General features: G+C 36.7%; 1 protein-coding gene across 7 annotated transcripts in view; it reads left to right on the plus strand.

Annotated features, from left to right (window-relative positions):
* Positions 1 to 17680, plus strand: part of ZBTB20 (zinc finger and BTB domain containing 20) — a 709762-nt gene that overhangs the window by 361401 nt on the left and 330681 nt on the right. The gene's annotated exons all lie outside the window — the stretch shown is intronic.

The raw sequence follows: 17680 nt of genomic DNA on the forward strand, positions 1-17680 counted from the left end.
TGCTTCGTTTGGATCCGTCTTAGTATCAGACATGATTGTTTCTGCATGAACCCACACTCATCTATGTAAGAAGATCAAGACAAGGGCTGCAGGTGAGCCTAGGTCAGAAGTTTTCTCCATTTGTCTTTTCATGAGAATTTGGAAGTTTTTAAGGAATTTCATATTGTGACTTTTCTAGAATTCTTGATATTTCAGTACCTAGGAGGAAAATGTAAGGCATTGATAGAGAGTCATCAAATCACACAATGCCATAAAAAGCTGAATTTGGTAGAACTTCGTATGCATTGAGATGCACTGGTAAATACAAGAGAGAGGAAGGAGGAGGGAATGATTAACCTGCCTAATATGTGACCATGTTCTGCTTGGACATGCTAGTCATGAACATTGCATTCATCCAAGGCTTTTGGAGTTCTGCGTTTGTTGTCTCTTAATATGAAAGTGTGTAAAATGATAAAAAAAGATATCGTGGAGCAATAAAGGTAACTTTGCAGCTGGGATTTTGATGATCATTGCACGGGATCCATAGTTATCACTATGTTGTTTCTAATTCTGTGGCCTGTCTCTCTTAGCATTTCTGTCTCATCAGTGAACACAAAATCCCTTAGGATTGTAACTCCCTCTCTCTCCCCACTCCTGTTTCCCCTTCCATGTTTTGTGTGTTACCCAAGGTGATACTCCCGTCAGGATGAGCCTCAGGAACTCCAGGAACAGGTTTATGTGATGATTTTAATCGGTCACTGCGTTTGCATTCATCACAAAATGGTCTCCTCACAAAAGAGTCTGAATTTCACACTCTTGTTGACTTACCAAGAAGCTGGTTTCTGCCCATTTCTATTCAACACACAGAAGGCTCTTTATGTTTTGATGATCAGATAAAATCTGCGTTGATGTTTCTTTTCCTGTGGGTGTGTTTCCCTTCTTGGTATGAAGATTTAAACTATCAAGGGTGATGCTGTGTGGTTGCAGTTTCTCTGTTTTACTAATGAAAAGCTCCTTGGAAAAGGAATCTTCCCCATTAATGAATAAATATTTATTTTCATTTTGAAATGATACATACTTATTAAAAATAATTTGGAAATCTACATAAGAGTAAAATGAAGAAAAATTAAAGTAATTATTTCTATAATTTAAACCCAATCATTAATAACCATTTGATATATTTTCTTATTTTCATTTTTCCCTGGGGATATATTTTTAAGTATGCTGTAATCATACTTTCTATATAATTTTTATCCTGCTTTCAAAATTTAACCTAAGAATTTTATATGTCATTACCTAGTCTTTATGAACAATTTAAATACATACAGTTCCTATTTAGGAATAGCTCTTGTAACTTAAATGTCCACTGTTACAACTCTGTCTCCACAACACCTTGCATATAAGCACCAAATTAACTATAAATATATGGTAAATAAATGAATGAAAGTTCAAATAAGCATACATTTTGAAAAACTTTATGAGGAGCAGTTATTGTGGTATAGTGGGCTGAAGCACTTCTTGGTACCCTATATTCCATATCTGGTTGCTGGTTTGAGTCTCAATTACTCTGTTTCCAATCTAACTTCCTGTTAATGGATGTGATAAGGTAAAGGGTGGTGACCCAAGTTCTTTGATCCCTGCCATGCACATGAAATATGCAGATCAAGTTCAGTTTACTCCTCATTTCAACCTGACCCACCCCTAGCTATTAGAAATATTTCGGGAATGACTCCACAAATGAAGATCTGTATCTCTCTCTCTCTCTCCTTCTATTTCTGTCAATCTATCTTTCAAATAAATAAATCAACCTTTTTAAAAAATTCTGAAAAAGTTCAGATGTATAGATGGATTACTGTATAATGTCCTCATTTTCCATCCAACTCAATGGTTAACTTATGATGTATCACTTTGGTGTTAGGCATTATAGTATGTAGTTATCAATATTTCAGGCCTTTTTACACATTGCCTTTAAAGCAATGATCCTAATCATTGTATATAATTTAATCTTCTTAGCATCCTGATATCATATATCCTAATATACAGCTATTGATTATAAAGATCTCATCACTAAGTTTCCTGAGTCTTAGTTGCATCTGTAAGCCAGAGGAGAATTGATGGACTAGAGAGACACTGCAGAAATTGAGCCAGGTTTCTTAGGGGAACTGCTTTTCTTCAGGCATTTTTTTAATTGATTGAAATTTATGATGAAAATTTGCATGCCATACCTTATGCAGAATTAATTATGCTCATTACTGGACATGTTGAGGGCAATTCTTCATCTGAGGTGAAGAGAAAATGTAGTCATCTGACTACTCAAAACTTCAGAGTTACAGCAGCCACCCACACTACATAAATGTGGAAAAGCTACTGCAACCAAAGATAAGGCTAGCTAGAGTATACTCATACAGACTGGTTGTCTTTCTACTTTCTACTTGCTGAGTTATTTACTGGAAGATTAATCATGTGATCATATTGTAAATTCAAAGTACATTATTACAAATATTAGAAGACAAAAGGTTGGGGATGGAAGGTGCGAAGTATTATGTGCTTAATATTGCATATATGTATATATGATATCTATTTTCTGTGCATAATTTTTAAAGAAAGTGTATAAATTTAACGTTTATCAAGAATGGAAAGCATGTGATGAATACTTGAGGTACTTAAAAGTAAAAAATGGGGGAGACTATATATAACAGGGACTGAGTCATATTGAAAAAACACACCAGGCTTGGGAGGAGGTGGGAGAGAAGAAATGGTACATTGCAGAACAAAGGGTGCTCCTTATGTGCTTGTATGTTTCACTCTGGTTTATTCTAAGAACATTTTAGAGAATACTCTATGAACCAGCTTTCCAAGGCCAGATCAGATTCTTCACACAAAGAGGTTCAAGAAGTAATGCCCTGCAAAAATTAGGATCTTCATAGAGAAGCAATATTCAAGGATTTCTTCTGTTTCTGTCTCCAAATTAGTGGGTCAGTGACCACTCCATAGTTGTGTGTTGCCCAACAGGTGTAGTACACTCATCAGAAATTCACGATGTTAGTAACTAAGTAACATACCACATCAGTGTAAACTGAATTTATGTGTTACTCAAATCTATTTAATCTTAGAAGAACATTTTCCATTGGCCTCGACAGTGAGTAGCTAGAATATTGATGTGTCTAACCCTTAGGGAAAGAAAAAAGAACTTCTGCACCACACTAAATCTCTAAAAAAAATATGATGGTTTACAGTATGGACACATACAAAATATTTCTAGCCAAAGCTGGTACAGAAAAGCACATGGAAAAAAGGGAAAGAAAGAGCATAAGCAATAAACTATTCCAAGCAAATAAAGAGCATCTGTAAAATTTGCTAGACTGGATGATATTAACTATACAGGTTTTTTTATTTCTTTCCATTTCTATTTTTCCCCTCAATCTTCAGATAATTTTTGTTTCTTCTTTACACTGCCCTGGCATCATCGTCATTAAAATGTCAGCAAAAGGTCAGAATGTGTCTGATGGCGTGACATTCAGACAGATAGCACTAGGAAAGATAGATGGAAACTAGCCACTTTGCTATGTTAAAGCTGCAAGGATGATTTACCAAAACCCATAATTCTCATATTTAAAAACAACTAATTGTTCCTCATTATTTTAAGATTGATAATAATAATATAACATCTAAAATAAAAGCCCAAATCTCTTTTCATGTCTTTCCTCACGTGTGATGTTAGATTATGTGTCTTGGGTCATGTAAATCTAGAATACAAACTACCTTTTAAAGAGACTACGTTTACCAATGGTTCTTTCTACTTTAAGAATTACATACTACACCCAAATGAGCCATCGGTGTCTCATCATGATAATAGCTGTAGTAATTAGTATTATTATTAATGGCAGTGTTTCCTTTGGAGTGTGTGCCTTTACACTGATTGCCTTTCGCTTGGCATTTCTTGATGCTTTGCTTCTTTGGAGCCCGATGTGTTTTCATTGTGTTACATTGTGACCTTGTATGATCTTCAAACTAGCAAGTGTTTCTTAGACTGAAGTAGTAGTATTCCACTTCTACCACCTCCTCCAAACCTGCATTACGTTCAAATTCACAATTTGATAAATCTGCTTAGATAGAGCAGGAAATTCCTAGCAAATACTCTACCAAACCAGGATCTCCATTTTAGGTATGGTGATGCTCGTGGAATGTCACAAAAGAAACACTGTTGGCTTCATGATGCTGGCATATTTGCTGGCCACACCATATTGGGTAGGTATTGCTGATTCAGATAAAACTGCCCAAAGATAGGAATGGTAGCATCTCCTTGGTGAGATAGCATGGCTGGTTCTGCTTCACATGGAGGAGCAAGGGACAGATATAATCCCCTTTCAAGGCAAAGATTCTGTAGGCAGTCTGCTTTTTTCAGGTTGGAGACACTAAGTTTTTCCTCCTTAACTAACAGACAACTTAACTGGAGTTAGTGATAAGATCATGCTCTGGAGATGCCCTTCTGTTTGGGGGATTGCCCCATCAGAAAGCCAGGCAGGGTCCAGAAAAAGCTAGTCCTATAGGTGCTGCCCTCCTCCATGGAATGGTCCTGATGCACTGTTGCTGTATAAATTTGGACTGAAAGCAATATGCTTCCCAGGATTTGGTGGCTGCTCCGAATCAGCACAATGTAATTTGTGGTGTAGAGGTCAGTAAACTCTGAATACTAAGTTTTAAGACTTTTACAATTAATTATTTAAAGACATTTTACTCTTACCTATTTTTCTTTGTCCACAAACAGCTTGATTGGCTAATCATGCCTTTGTTTATTTTTATTGTCATTGCTGTACACATCACATATAAGAGAGGAAAGAGTAAAGACTGTTTGTAAAAGATAATTACAATGGCAAAATTGCACTTTGTCTGACTGTTCTTATTTTCTCTTGGATGATTACACCAAGATTTTTGCTCTAGGAGGTGCATTTCAGTTTTACCAGGAAAATGATGAAGGGGAAGAGTAAAGTTCTGTAAAGTGATGTCAAATACACCTTGGCACAATTGTAAATTTCAGTGACCAATTAAAGCATGTTCTTCCACTCTAGAAAGACTTTGATCTTTTTAACACATTCCTTAGTAATAATGATTCAGAGCAAGGATAGGATGGGAACTACTTTTGAGATCCAGAGTGATCTAAGCTTTTATAAGAATTTAATGCGGCCCAGCATGATCGCCTAGTGACTAAATCCTTGCTTGCATCCACCCGGCTCTCATATAGGCACAGGTTTGTATCCCAGCTACTCCACTTCCTGTCCAGTTCTCACGTGAGAGACCTGGAAGACACTCTTGGTTCCTAGTTTTGGATTGGCTCAGCTCTGGCTGTTGTAGCCACTTGGGGAGTGAACCAGCAGGTGAAAGATCTGTCCCTCTGTATCACCTTCTCTCGGTATATCTGCCTTTCCAAATAAAAATAAACAAATAAATCTTCTATTTTAAAAAGAAATTTAAAGGACCTTATGGAAATTCAGAAGCATAAGTTACTTTAGGGATGGCTCAGCTACACAATGATGGAACCAGAATACAGTTTTCTCCAGATCAAATACAAGCCTTTTTGCAAAGCAGCTTTTTAAAATTGGCAACAGGCCACTCTTACAACAAACTTTTATCTGTTATTTTTTTAACAAACTTTGTGACAGGTAAATGTAAGCCCTTTTATTTTTCTTCCAATTTCTTTTTGTTTAAGCAAAAAGAACCCCCCCCCCCATGGGTTGCTAAGGGCCCTGTGCATTTCAGCACATACCCAAAGATTCAGTCCTTCACAGGAACTCTGATTGTCAACCGGTGATCTTGCCTTTGTCTTTTCTCCTACTTCTGCCTGTGGCGCCTGTCACTAGCAGTCAAATGAGGACAGTTTTACCATTCTCTCCTGCTGTTCTAATTTTTTTTTTTTAGTGCCGGTACATGAATTTGTTATTCTTTATAATTCCCTTTGAAGTTGGAAATCCAAGGGGAATCTAAAACCAACCAGATGTTTCTGCTGCTGGAGAGGGAAGAGAGTAGGATTAAGTTTAACAAAAACTTAGTCTCTAGAAAAAAAAAGTCATTTCAGCTGGAAATCATCTTTAAATGCATTCATTTGCTGCAGTCTCATATCTATTAGTTCATTTCCATTAGCTACTTCTTTGTAGACAGTATTACCCATTGGTTTTCTCTAAGGAAAACTCACTAATTTTGTGAACACAGAAGCGCATTTTATGGTTTTTTTTTTTTTTTCAAGTCTGTTTCCCTGATGGAGTTTCAGTTCTGCTTTATGGTTGTGGTCTTTCTGTTGTTGCTGTTTCATGGTTGTTGATATTGTTGAAGAATCACTATCTTGTCATATCAAGTTAAAGGCCAGTTCTGCAATCTGTTCTAAGTGAGTACAATCCATGTAACCTGTGGCTAGGGAGGGAAAAAAATGATTGCCCTTAAGGGGAATTTCATCCTCATTGAAGATAACTAAACCAAGACCAGCATAGTGGAGATGAAGGAATTGAGGGAGAAAAAAATTTAAGTGTTGTTGTCTTTTAGGGATTCAGATGATGTTGCAGAGTGTAAATAAACAGGTAGGAAAATAAAGCAATGATGGAGAAAGTTGGGTCTATTAAACCACATCACAATGGTGCCCAGGGCTTCAGGATGTCCTACAAGAGGGAAGAAAAGATTACAAAATCAAATTGGCCACGAGTCTTAAAAACTAATCAGCACGTTTCAGTGGCTTGCTTAATGCTCCACAAAAGCACTGGATTGTGGAGCTGGATGTTTTATTTGTTCATTTCCTGCACAGCATCTCTCACACGATCCTCTTACATGGCTCTGTGGACTCCCCAGGCGAGGACAGTGAAATCTGTGAATAACTGCTTTGCACCCCTTACCTTGCTCAGCGGATTAAACGTTTGGAAACATTTCCCACCCCTCACGAGAGATGAATACTCCCCACTCAGAGTTTCTATTACTCCTTCCTGTCTCATTTTTAAATAGAAAGTCTGAGTCCTTAGTAATTATATTAAGCTTCTTAAGCCACATGTATCAATTGCATATACCATTTTAAGCATTTTTTCAGCTGTTCGAAACAGTGTCGACGAAAAGACAGAGAGAAATCACTTAGCAGCTGATTCACTTATTTTAAGCAGCTTTCCCCATTTTAAAATATAAAAAATTCAGGTCCTGGAACATTGGGTGATTTGAATGTTCTAAGGATTTGAAGAAAATTTTTATTCTTTTAAAGTCATATGTTCTGCATCCAGGGACCTGGATTTTCAATTTAGTCCTTAAAAAGAAAAAAAAAAAAGGTTGGAATTGGGAGTTTTCAACCTAAACAGTTTCTCTTTGTTTTCATTTATTATTATTGTGTTGTTGTTTTTGTCAAAGCAGATGGTATGAAAAGCATTTGTATTGGTCTTACTGCTGACAGAGCTTAACCTAATAATCTAAGACTTGGAACTTGGTGTTTCAATAAAGGAAACACTGTTTGAGGTATTTTCCATTCAAACCAGCATCAAAAGTTTTTAATTAACACCATCAGAAATTAATGGGCTGAATGCAAGACAGGGTTCTGACATAACCCACTACTGAGAACAAGACAGCAAATGTGATCCATTGTGTTTGTGTGTATTTTATCATGTATTTTTATTTACTTATTGAAGCAGAGTCCCAGCTGCACATTGCATGGCAGAACCGCAAGAGTGAGACCTGTGGAGGGCTACTTCACTCCAGCAGTTTCATTTTGCTCACTGATTGTCCTGGGTTCTTTGTGATTGTAATTGGTTAGAAAGTTTGAAATTAGCAAGTCCTTGTCAGCTCCTGAAAGCTTTGAAATCACGAGGCTTGATACAGCTATCAAGCCTGCTGAAGCCTAATCGCTTGTTGAGCTAAGAGCCTCCAGAGCCGCAAGCGTTCTCAGTCCACAAGCCCTAACCCATCACCATTCACTACCCTGGGGAGTGCCTTGTCTTGGACACTGGCTTTGTTTGGGGCTCTTTCTTTTCCATCAGTGAAGCCTATTGCAGGATGAACAGATTTGGGACAGACTGTTAGGGAAGGGGACATTGAGGATTGATAGCAAATGGGAGAAAGAGGAGTGGATCAAGGCAATAGAGGGAAGGGAAAAAAGAGACACACCCAAGAAAAAGGAATAAAGATATACAAGATTGAAAGACTTGGCAAATGTTTACTGGAATTTTTGTCAAATTGAGTTTGATTCCCAAGATGGAATATACTGATACAACCTGTAACACCCTTGGGCTCTTTATTTTTTCAGATAATTAAAAAATATATATTCTTAGGATTTGCCTACTCATTTTCTAAGAGAAGTCACATATGATCACATAAGGGACTGTAATTTGTAAATAATTACTGTTACTACATGTTTACGAATTAAGAATACAATCCTTTCTTTTTTATGTTACAGAAGAATGGGGGGGGGTGATTGTCAACTTGCCTCTTATAACCATAATGCTATCTATTGTTTAACTCCCTGCTATAAATCCCAAACCAGGACTCTGGAAAAATAAAAGCAAAAACAAAAACTCCAATGTTGTTTGGTGTCTTGCAGAATAATTCACCTTCACTGTTAGGAAAATTCAGAAGATGCTTCAGCAGAGTTAACTGATGTATCTATCAGCAGTGGTGAAATGTTTATAGAAGCTTAAAGGTCTTAATAATTTTCTACAAATCTGACTCATGTATGTTGAAAGCCTTTAAACATAATACATTTAGGTGCCACTCAACCTTTTCCGCTTTCTGCTCTAATCAAAACAAATAAACAAACAAAAATACAAGCCAAATACAACCATACACATTTGTTACCTCAAATTCAGAATGTCAGGAAAATTTTCAGTAGGCCAAATCATAGCAAAATGATGCCTCTCTTCCACCCCTGAAAAAAGGTATGACCACTTTTGGAAAAACTCCCTGAAGTTGCTCCAACATTTCTTTCCTGAAACAGGAATATCATTACATATTAGACTTCGGGATGATAATTTGTGGATGAATGTCAGGATTTTCATGAGAAATGTAGAAAGAGCAATCATGTCACCATAAGAATCAGAGATTCCTTCTAGGAAAGCATGATTTTCAAATTTCTGAACTGGTCGGTGTCAGGATTTTCTGCTCCTCATTTTGACATTTTACAGGAATCAGAGATACTTTGTGTGGTGTTTAATTTAGCAAGGAAGTTGTTGGACATCCTCTCCCTAGACCATCTTTTAGGAGATACTGGATCATGCTCCACAATACATTATGCACCCCATAAGCCTATTGGCTACTCTAGTACATATGAAAGGCACTGCAATCTGAGTCCCTTAGGTCACCTCTGATTTCAGCTGGATCTAAAGCAAGACTGTATTAGCCAAGGCTCCCAGCTCTGGTCTGTTTTTGCCACACTTTGACTCATGACCTTTTCCAATGTTGGAAGAACTGAAGAAGTCTGCACCAAGTAGAGAAAAGAGAGATTGCTTGTGTGGTGCACAGAACCCTAATTAATAACTCTCAACCAAAACAAGAAAAAAGCTGGGAAAGAATATTTCATTCTGCATTTCGTTAAAGTCCCAGAAATCATGGAGGAATTGAGCCCCAGCTGACACAGTGGTCGCTTCATTGACAGATCTTTTTTTGTTGTTGTTTGTTTTTGTTGTTGTTTTGGCCTTTTCCTTCTCACTGACTCATTTGCCACTCACCCATTACTGCCTTCTGAGTTCCTTTTTCAAATTACTACCTGCACCCAAAACCTTGTCTCAGGCTGCTGTTGGAAGGAACCCAAGATGAGTCAGGTCATCCTTTTTGTCTATTTCGGCATTCAGGAAAAGAAAGCACTTTGTTCACTGCTGTTTGCTACCTCATTGACTTACTGCTTCTTGACAAACTACTCCCAAAACTAAGCAGGAACCCAACTGATCACCTCCCTTAACACACACCCTATTGTGGTGGGGTGCAGCCTGTTCGTAGCTAGCACTCACTTGCCAGGTAAATTGACTGTGAGGACAGCCCAGAAACAGGTTCCATGCCCACCTCCTCCCTTGCTATTCAGGTTAATTGAATGTGCAGAATTGGCTATGGAGGCTCTGCATGCACCCCTGCTCCTGCCCCTCCTGCTTCCACCCAGCAATTCAATTGTATCTGGCCCCTCCTGGCTACTCCTGTGCTACTTTAGCTTCATTAACTACAAAGAAACTTTGGGCTCTGGCAGCTCCTTTTCCTGTCTCCTGCCACTTAATTAACTGAATGTTTTGCACTTTCCCAGAAACTTTCTACTCTACAGGCTGTTAAGCTGATTGGAGAATGAAAGCCTAAAACTCCCTGAGTTCGGTCATAGGGTACAGTAGCTACCGGAATGTAACGGGAGCTGTTGTATTCAAGCTTGGCCCCTAACATCCTACAGTTCGGTCCAAAGGGATCTCTCACTCTATGTAATACTACCAAGATTTGGAATAAATGTATTTATTTGGAAAAGTGAATCTATAAAATGTTTTGTTATAGAAGAAGAGTGAAAACAAGAGAAAATAATCTGACCAGCCACACATAATATTGGTTTCACTCAGAAAACAGTGACTGTATAAGTAGCTTAAGAAGCCTGCTGAAGTGGAAGCTGATTGCACATTTGCAATTGCAGCCTCTCTAACCACCTCCAAAGACTTTCTTCAGAGATTACCTTTGAATTCCTCAGTAATTCCCCTGGGATTACAGGACCATAGTGTGGCATAGCAGGTACAACATCATTACTTAGTCAAGACAGTGATGTAAGGCTGATATCATCTGGATTCTAGAAGGAGAGGGAGTTGGAAAGAAATAACTTCAACATAAACTAGAATGACTGAAAAAGAGGCTATATTCTTGAAAAAATAGGCAAAGTGCTAAAGGAAAGGAGAAAATTATTGATTATAAAATGAGTGACAAGGAAACTTTTGGAAGGAAATGACTTTTCAAATAGGAAGTGAAGAATGAAAAAGTTTTTACCTGATATGTGAAGGTATGTTTCAGTAAGGGTGAAGACACAAGAATGCTCAAAACTGGTCCATGGTATGATTGGGTGAGAGATGAAACTGTGTAGTTTTTAGAAACAAATAATGGAAGTCACAATGTGAAGTCCCATTTGTTACCTAATGGAAGTCATAAAAAGTAGATTTAAGAAAGATCAGGCAGGATGTGATCCAATCTGTATGTTCATGTTTTCCTGGTCTTTGTTTTTTAAAAACCAGCTACTACTTAATTCATTCTAGACTCCACAGACTACAAATCTGAGTAAATTAAAAATAGCACAATTCTACCCTGAAACCATATCAAGCTTGGGTGTACATTTTATTTTATTTTTAAAATTTTAATTCCATTTTCAAAAATAATTTATTTGAGAAACAGACAAAAATCTTCTATTTGCTTCTGGTATCCTCAAATGCTTGAATTAGTCATGGCTAGATTAGGGCAAAGCTGGGAACTGGAAATTCAGCTTAAATGTTCCATATGGGTGCCAAGAACTCAATTATTTGGGCCATGGTTACCACTTGATAGGCTCTGCATCAGTGGAAAGCTTTAGTCGAAAGTCAAGCCAGGTGGCAAACCCAGGTACTCCAACATGGTTTTTGGGTGTCTTAAACAATGTCTTTCCACTAAGCTAAGTGTTCATTTTAGAAAGTAGAAGTTGTGCTATGTCAGAAATGAATGCAGTTGATTTTCTAAAATAAAAATTAGATCATATAATCTCTAATCTTTAAAGTACCTTCTCATTACTTATAATGTACAATCCAAACTTGGTTATGTCTCAGTTCAAGGCCCTTATAATCAGTCATCTCTTTGATTTTTCAACTATGAGACCAAGATTACATTGAGCATAGTGCAGTGTTGGTATGAAGCATCTCTTGTGAAATACCTAAGATATGATGTCAGAACAGGGTAGGTCTTCACTTCACACCAGTAATGATTATGGTCATTCATGATCTCATCTGTGTCCTCTTTCACCAGCCTCATCTCCATCCCTGACAGTTTTTCAGAGCAAGTGTGTGGTTCTTTGTTATTCCAACATCTATAATAATATCTAACACATAGGAAATGCACAATGAATATATGTTTAATAATATAATAAATTGTACTAACCTTCTAAATAATTCTGCATAATTGAAGCATTTAATAACAAGATTTCAAAAAAAATTCTTTATTGAAAATAACTCCTTTTGAAATAATCACTTCGCTATAACTTAAAATAATAATTCGGCAAAGTGTACTTGACAATTACTGACTGCAAGTTCTGTTTTTATTGTTACTATTTTCTGTTATACAGAATTGTAATTATACAGATTACCCTACTCTTTCCTCTTATTTCTCTCCATTTTCTCCTCAAACCATTTTTCCCCATAGTATTACAGTAGTATAGTCCTTTAGTAACAGTTACAAATCTAACATTCTGCTATTTAAGAGTGTCATGTCATTGGAGTTATAGACAAAAGTAGAAAATCTAGTATCATAGTGTCAAGGTATATTTATTTCATTTGGAGTCCTTTTATTTGGGAGTATACTTCTTAAATAGACATTGGTTAAAATTACAGACAGAGCAGGCGTTTGGAAGAGTTATGACATTGTTTGTGATGGCGCGAATTCTGTATCTCAGTGACTGAGTTTTAGCTCTACTTCTGATTCTACCTTTCTGATAATGTGTGCCCTGGAGTGAACAGGTGATGAGTCAAGTGTCTGGGCTACTGTAAGCCACATGGTGGAAGACCTGGATTGAGTTTCTTGCATCTGCTTTATACTTGACCCAGTCCTAGCTGACTCTCTCTCTCCCCTCTCTTCACCCACTGTTCCTCCCTCCTGCCTTCCTTTCCTCAGTGTCCATCACTCTGACTTTCAAACAAATAAATAAATAGGTCACCACAGAAGAAGATCCATCCATATCTTTAGTTAAAGGAGAAGGAAATAGTAACTAGATCTAATGGTGGATTGGGGAATTAGTTTTTCCAAAGGCCATGATCTTCAATTACCTTTAAACTTTCTTGCTCCTTAATATGATTATCCTGACTTGGCATGAGTTATGAGTATGACTTTTTTTAAAAAATGATTTATTCATTTTTATTGAAAAGTCAGATTTACAGAGTGAAGGAGAAAAAGACCTTCCATCCACTGGCTCACTCCATATGTAGCCGCTATGACCAGAGCTGAGCCTATATCTTCTTTGAGGTCTCCCATGCAGGCCGAGTCCCATGGTTTTGGGCTGTCCTCTACTGCTTTTTCAGGCCACAAGGAGGGAGCTGGAAGGGAAGTGGAGCATCCAGGACATGAACTGGCACACATATGGGATGTTTGGATGCAAGGCGAGGACTTCAGCCACTTGGCTACTGCACTAGGTCCTATAAATGTGAATTTAAAAAAATTATTTCATTAAAAAAATGGAAACAGTTTTCACAGTGATGCTGATATTAGTTGGAGATGCCAAAGCTCCAACGAAGAATATATTTTTAAGTTGAACATGTTCTTACTTTATTCTTAATGTTTAAGCCAATCCAAACATGTGAAGAAGAAAATCAAATTTTACCAATTTGAAAAGAACAAAAACAGTTAAAACCTTCCTTTAAAATTTCTAAGCTATTATGAGGATATTACAGACAAAAGAGTGTACATGAAAGAATTTTTTAAAAATCAAGTTGCTTTAACTTTCTTTAGTCACTTCAAAAGTCTTTGTCAGATTTGAAAAAGAATATACTCAAAATGAAGAGTAAATATAATTAAAATGGTTCCTTTCTTTGACATATAAGCTTCTTATAGGCAAAAATCTGTATATATTTAATACGATGAAACTTGAGTTTCAAAAAGAATAACAAAATGTGGGCATAGTGAGGAAGGGGGAGAGGAAGTAGTTTGATTTTTTTTTTCAAGAAAAGATTGTTAAAAAGTGACACCAATCCAAATGACATTAAATCATTAATTTCTTTTCATGAGTACATTTTAGATCCATAGAATGGTGTTTTAAATCACCAGTGTCTGGTATGTGCCTGGCACATAATTACTTCTTTTTCATGGTTAACTGATGAATGAATAGTATTGGAGAAGCAATATCAGTTTGTTAGAAGCACAGTTTGTGTATGTGAAACAAAATAATTAGGACTCATTTGATTCATCAGCAAGATCAAATAGTTGCTGAATGTCTACCTTAAATTCACTCAGTAACTGGTAATATAGGCTTGTGATTAAGCATTCTCCATTTTGAACTCTTTTTAGTTGAATGAACTTTGTCAGCCTCAATTTCCTCCTTTGTAAAAATGGAGATTCTTAAAGTTCTATAGTTCAGAGGCTACATGAAATAATTTCAGAATGCACTTGACATAGATCCTAGGAATTAAAATGTACTCATTAAAGATTGAATGAGTTAATACATGCTCCTGTAATAACCTAGGACCATGAGTTGAACATTTGAGAAGCCGTATGCAAGCATCGATGATTCATCTCAATGATTTTTCTGAAACGAAATACAGTATGACTAGGGATAGGGATTATATGTATTAAGAAGTAAAAGTCACTAATAATTAAGTTAGAATTCGTTAATCATTGATCTCCCTTTGTGTTCTAACATCCATATCACACTTAACCTTCGCAATGATAAGTACATGAAACTATTGTACGCATGGAATCTATTCTACATGGGAAGACACTGAGGCATGGAAAAATTAAGCTTTGCTTTTCTACAGTTGAACCCTTTTCTATGTCTCTGAAATCTCTTTTTTTCTAGCCAGTTTTATTCAAAGCAGGCTGTGGGTAATGAGAGCACATGTATTTACAGGAGAAAATGAATGTAAGGAGCTTGCGGAAGAATGTCAAGAGAGGAAAGCAAAATGGGGCTTCAGGTAGCAATATGCAGTCTCCTTATGTACTAGCGTGCTTTATGCAGTTTCAATTACCAAAGTGTGAAAACATTACAAGGAAAATTCCAGAAATAACAATTGCTAAGTTTTAAATTGTCTGCCATTTTTCCTAGTGTGATGAAACTTCACGTAATCCCACTCCATCCTGACCTGTATGATTTCTGCTTCTGTCCTGCATATCCATACTGTATGTTACTCATTACTACTTACTTAGTAGTAGCCATATCTGTTACCAGATCCACTGTCAAAATATCACAAAGCTTTTGTTCCAATCACTCAGTAGTGCCTACAAAGTGCAAGAGTCGTGATATTTCATTTAGATGTACCAAGAAAAGAAATAGAACAGCTCCTTTAAGTGAAAAATATAAAAGTTGATTTTAGATATAAAAGAAAACTATATTAAAGAGATGGTACTCTTGGAGAGTTCAGCTGTGCATTGGGAATCTTGCTACATGTCCAGTGTGGTTAAAAGGTTCTATAATATTTGTCATGTGTCAGAGTCTTACTCCATTTATTTTTTAAATATATTTTTATTGAATTTTGAATTATGTGGTATATTTCATATAGGCTGGGATTTCCCCAAAATTCTCACCCCCCGACAGATTTTCACCATTTTACTGCAATGGTGTAATCCTTTATTAGGAATCATGATTCTATCCGTCTCTTAATTAAGTGTACCCCTACCTTGATGGTACAGACAATGCCAAACAGTCCAGCATGCCATTGTCTACACATGTCCAGCAGTTTCATTGGGAATCCATCTTTTGTCTGAAAGCAGGGATGCATGTTCCATTATTCCCCCACAACTGTATATGATAGACCCAGTACTCCATCACTATGTCTTAACATAATGGGGAAGCCATGAAACAAGTTCAACAACTGGTATGAGTTAGAACAGCCACAACAACATCAACAACAAATTACAGCACCACGAAAAAACGTGCCACTGAGTAACCAACACGTGAGTGACAAAAAGGAAACACAAAAGTCTCTTGGGAAAAATGATGCCACCGTGTAATCCATGATCCAGTGATGAATTTGACAAAAGAAAGGAAATTATTTGGAATAAACAAAACTGAAATTAAAAAACATCAAAACACATGGGATACAGCCAAACAAACAAAAAAACAATATAGATTGGATTATTGAAATTACACTTTCCATGTTGGTTTCCTTATATAAGAGAGAACATATGGTATTGGTTCTTTTGTGATTGACTCATTTCACTGAGCATAATGAGAAGGGAATCTAATGCTATATTTGCAACAGCACAGTCTCCAATAGCAAAGTCATGGAAACAATCCAGATGTGTGTCCAAAGAAGAGTAGTTAAATAAACTGTGGTACATCTACTCCATGGAAGAAGAATGAAATTATACTATTTACAACTAATTGGTCCCAACTCGAGACCATTATGCTTAGTCTTATTCCATTTAAACATTGACTCACCTATTTGATATATAATATCAAGCAAGTTTTTGAGATTTTTTTGGTGCCTCTATTTCCTCATTAAGAAATAAGGTGATTGGTGTTGTGGCAATAATGATTAAGCTTCCCTCTGCAATACAAACATCCTATTTCGGTGCCTGACTCAAATTCTGGCTGCTCTACTTAAGCACTTAGGAAAGCAGCAGCAGGTGACCCAAAAGCTCAGACCCCTGCTTCCATGTAAGAGATCCATACAAAGCTCCTGGTTTTGGCCCAACCCCAGTCATTGCAGCCTTTAAGAAGTGAACCAAAGAAAAATCTCTCTCACTATCTCTGTTTCACTTTCTTTCTTTAATTTTATCTTTTAAATAAATAAAATAATTCTTTTTGCTCCTAGTGCAATTGACTAGTGCCTAAAGTACTCACTTTGCATTAACTCCAGAATGGCATATGGGCACTGGTTCTAATCCCAGCAGCCCCACTTCCCACTCAGTTCCCTGCCTGTGGCCTGCGAAAGCAGACGAAGGCGGCCCAAAGCCTTGGGATCCTGCACCCATGTGGGATACCCAGAAAAGGTTCCTGGCTCCTAGCTTCAGATCAGCCCAGCTGCAACCATTACAGAGTGAACCAGCAGATGGAAGATCTTTCGCTCTGTCTCTCCTCACTGTAAATCTAACTTTCCAATAAAAAAGAATAAATCTTTAAAATGATGATATTAATTTCTTTTTAAAAACAAAATGTGATTACTGATACTTGAAATATTACTTAGCAAAGTTGTTTTGAAAACACAGGACATTAAAGTGCCTATAAATGTGAACTGATATTTTTATCATCGTTGTTACTTGTGTTGCTGCTGTTATTAGTGATTAAAATACTTTGAAATTTGTTTTCCTTCTTAATGACTTAACATTTAAATTTTAAAGTTCAGCTAATATTTCAAAAGTTTGCCTCATGAGAACACTTAAAATGCAATATTTCTTCTTTCAGCCCAAGAATTATACATCAGTCTAACATGATGGGGGAAGAAAACATATTTAGGTGAAAGACATTCAGTAAAGACATGTTTCGTAGATTCATGTGATTTCTCTTTCCTTTGTGTCTGTCCTTCGAAAATAGTAATATCAAGTAAAAAAATTGTCATTTTTACTTCTTCTGAATGTGTAAAGAAATATTATTTGTAAAACTTTGCACACAGAAGTTTTAAAACAGAATGTTGGAAATGGTAAGCCATTGTTTACAGTGTCACATTCAGTCCATTTCATTATAGAAGCAATAATGTGCTTAACAGCTAAGTATTTAGAAACCTACCCAAAAATCCAGGAACCTTAGTCATGAGAAGAATATGATAATATTCATTGACAGGGCAAGTACAGGAGCAATTATCCCAAGCTGTGTCTTTCACACAATGCTGTCAGTTTTTCCACTTTGATG

Source organism: Ochotona curzoniae, unplaced genomic scaffold (assembly GCF_017591425.1).
Source record: "Ochotona curzoniae isolate NIBS_2020 unplaced genomic scaffold, NIBS_Ocur_1.0 contig_3498, whole genome shotgun sequence".
Classification (NCBI taxonomy): Eukaryota; Metazoa; Chordata; class Mammalia; order Lagomorpha; family Ochotonidae; genus Ochotona; species Ochotona curzoniae.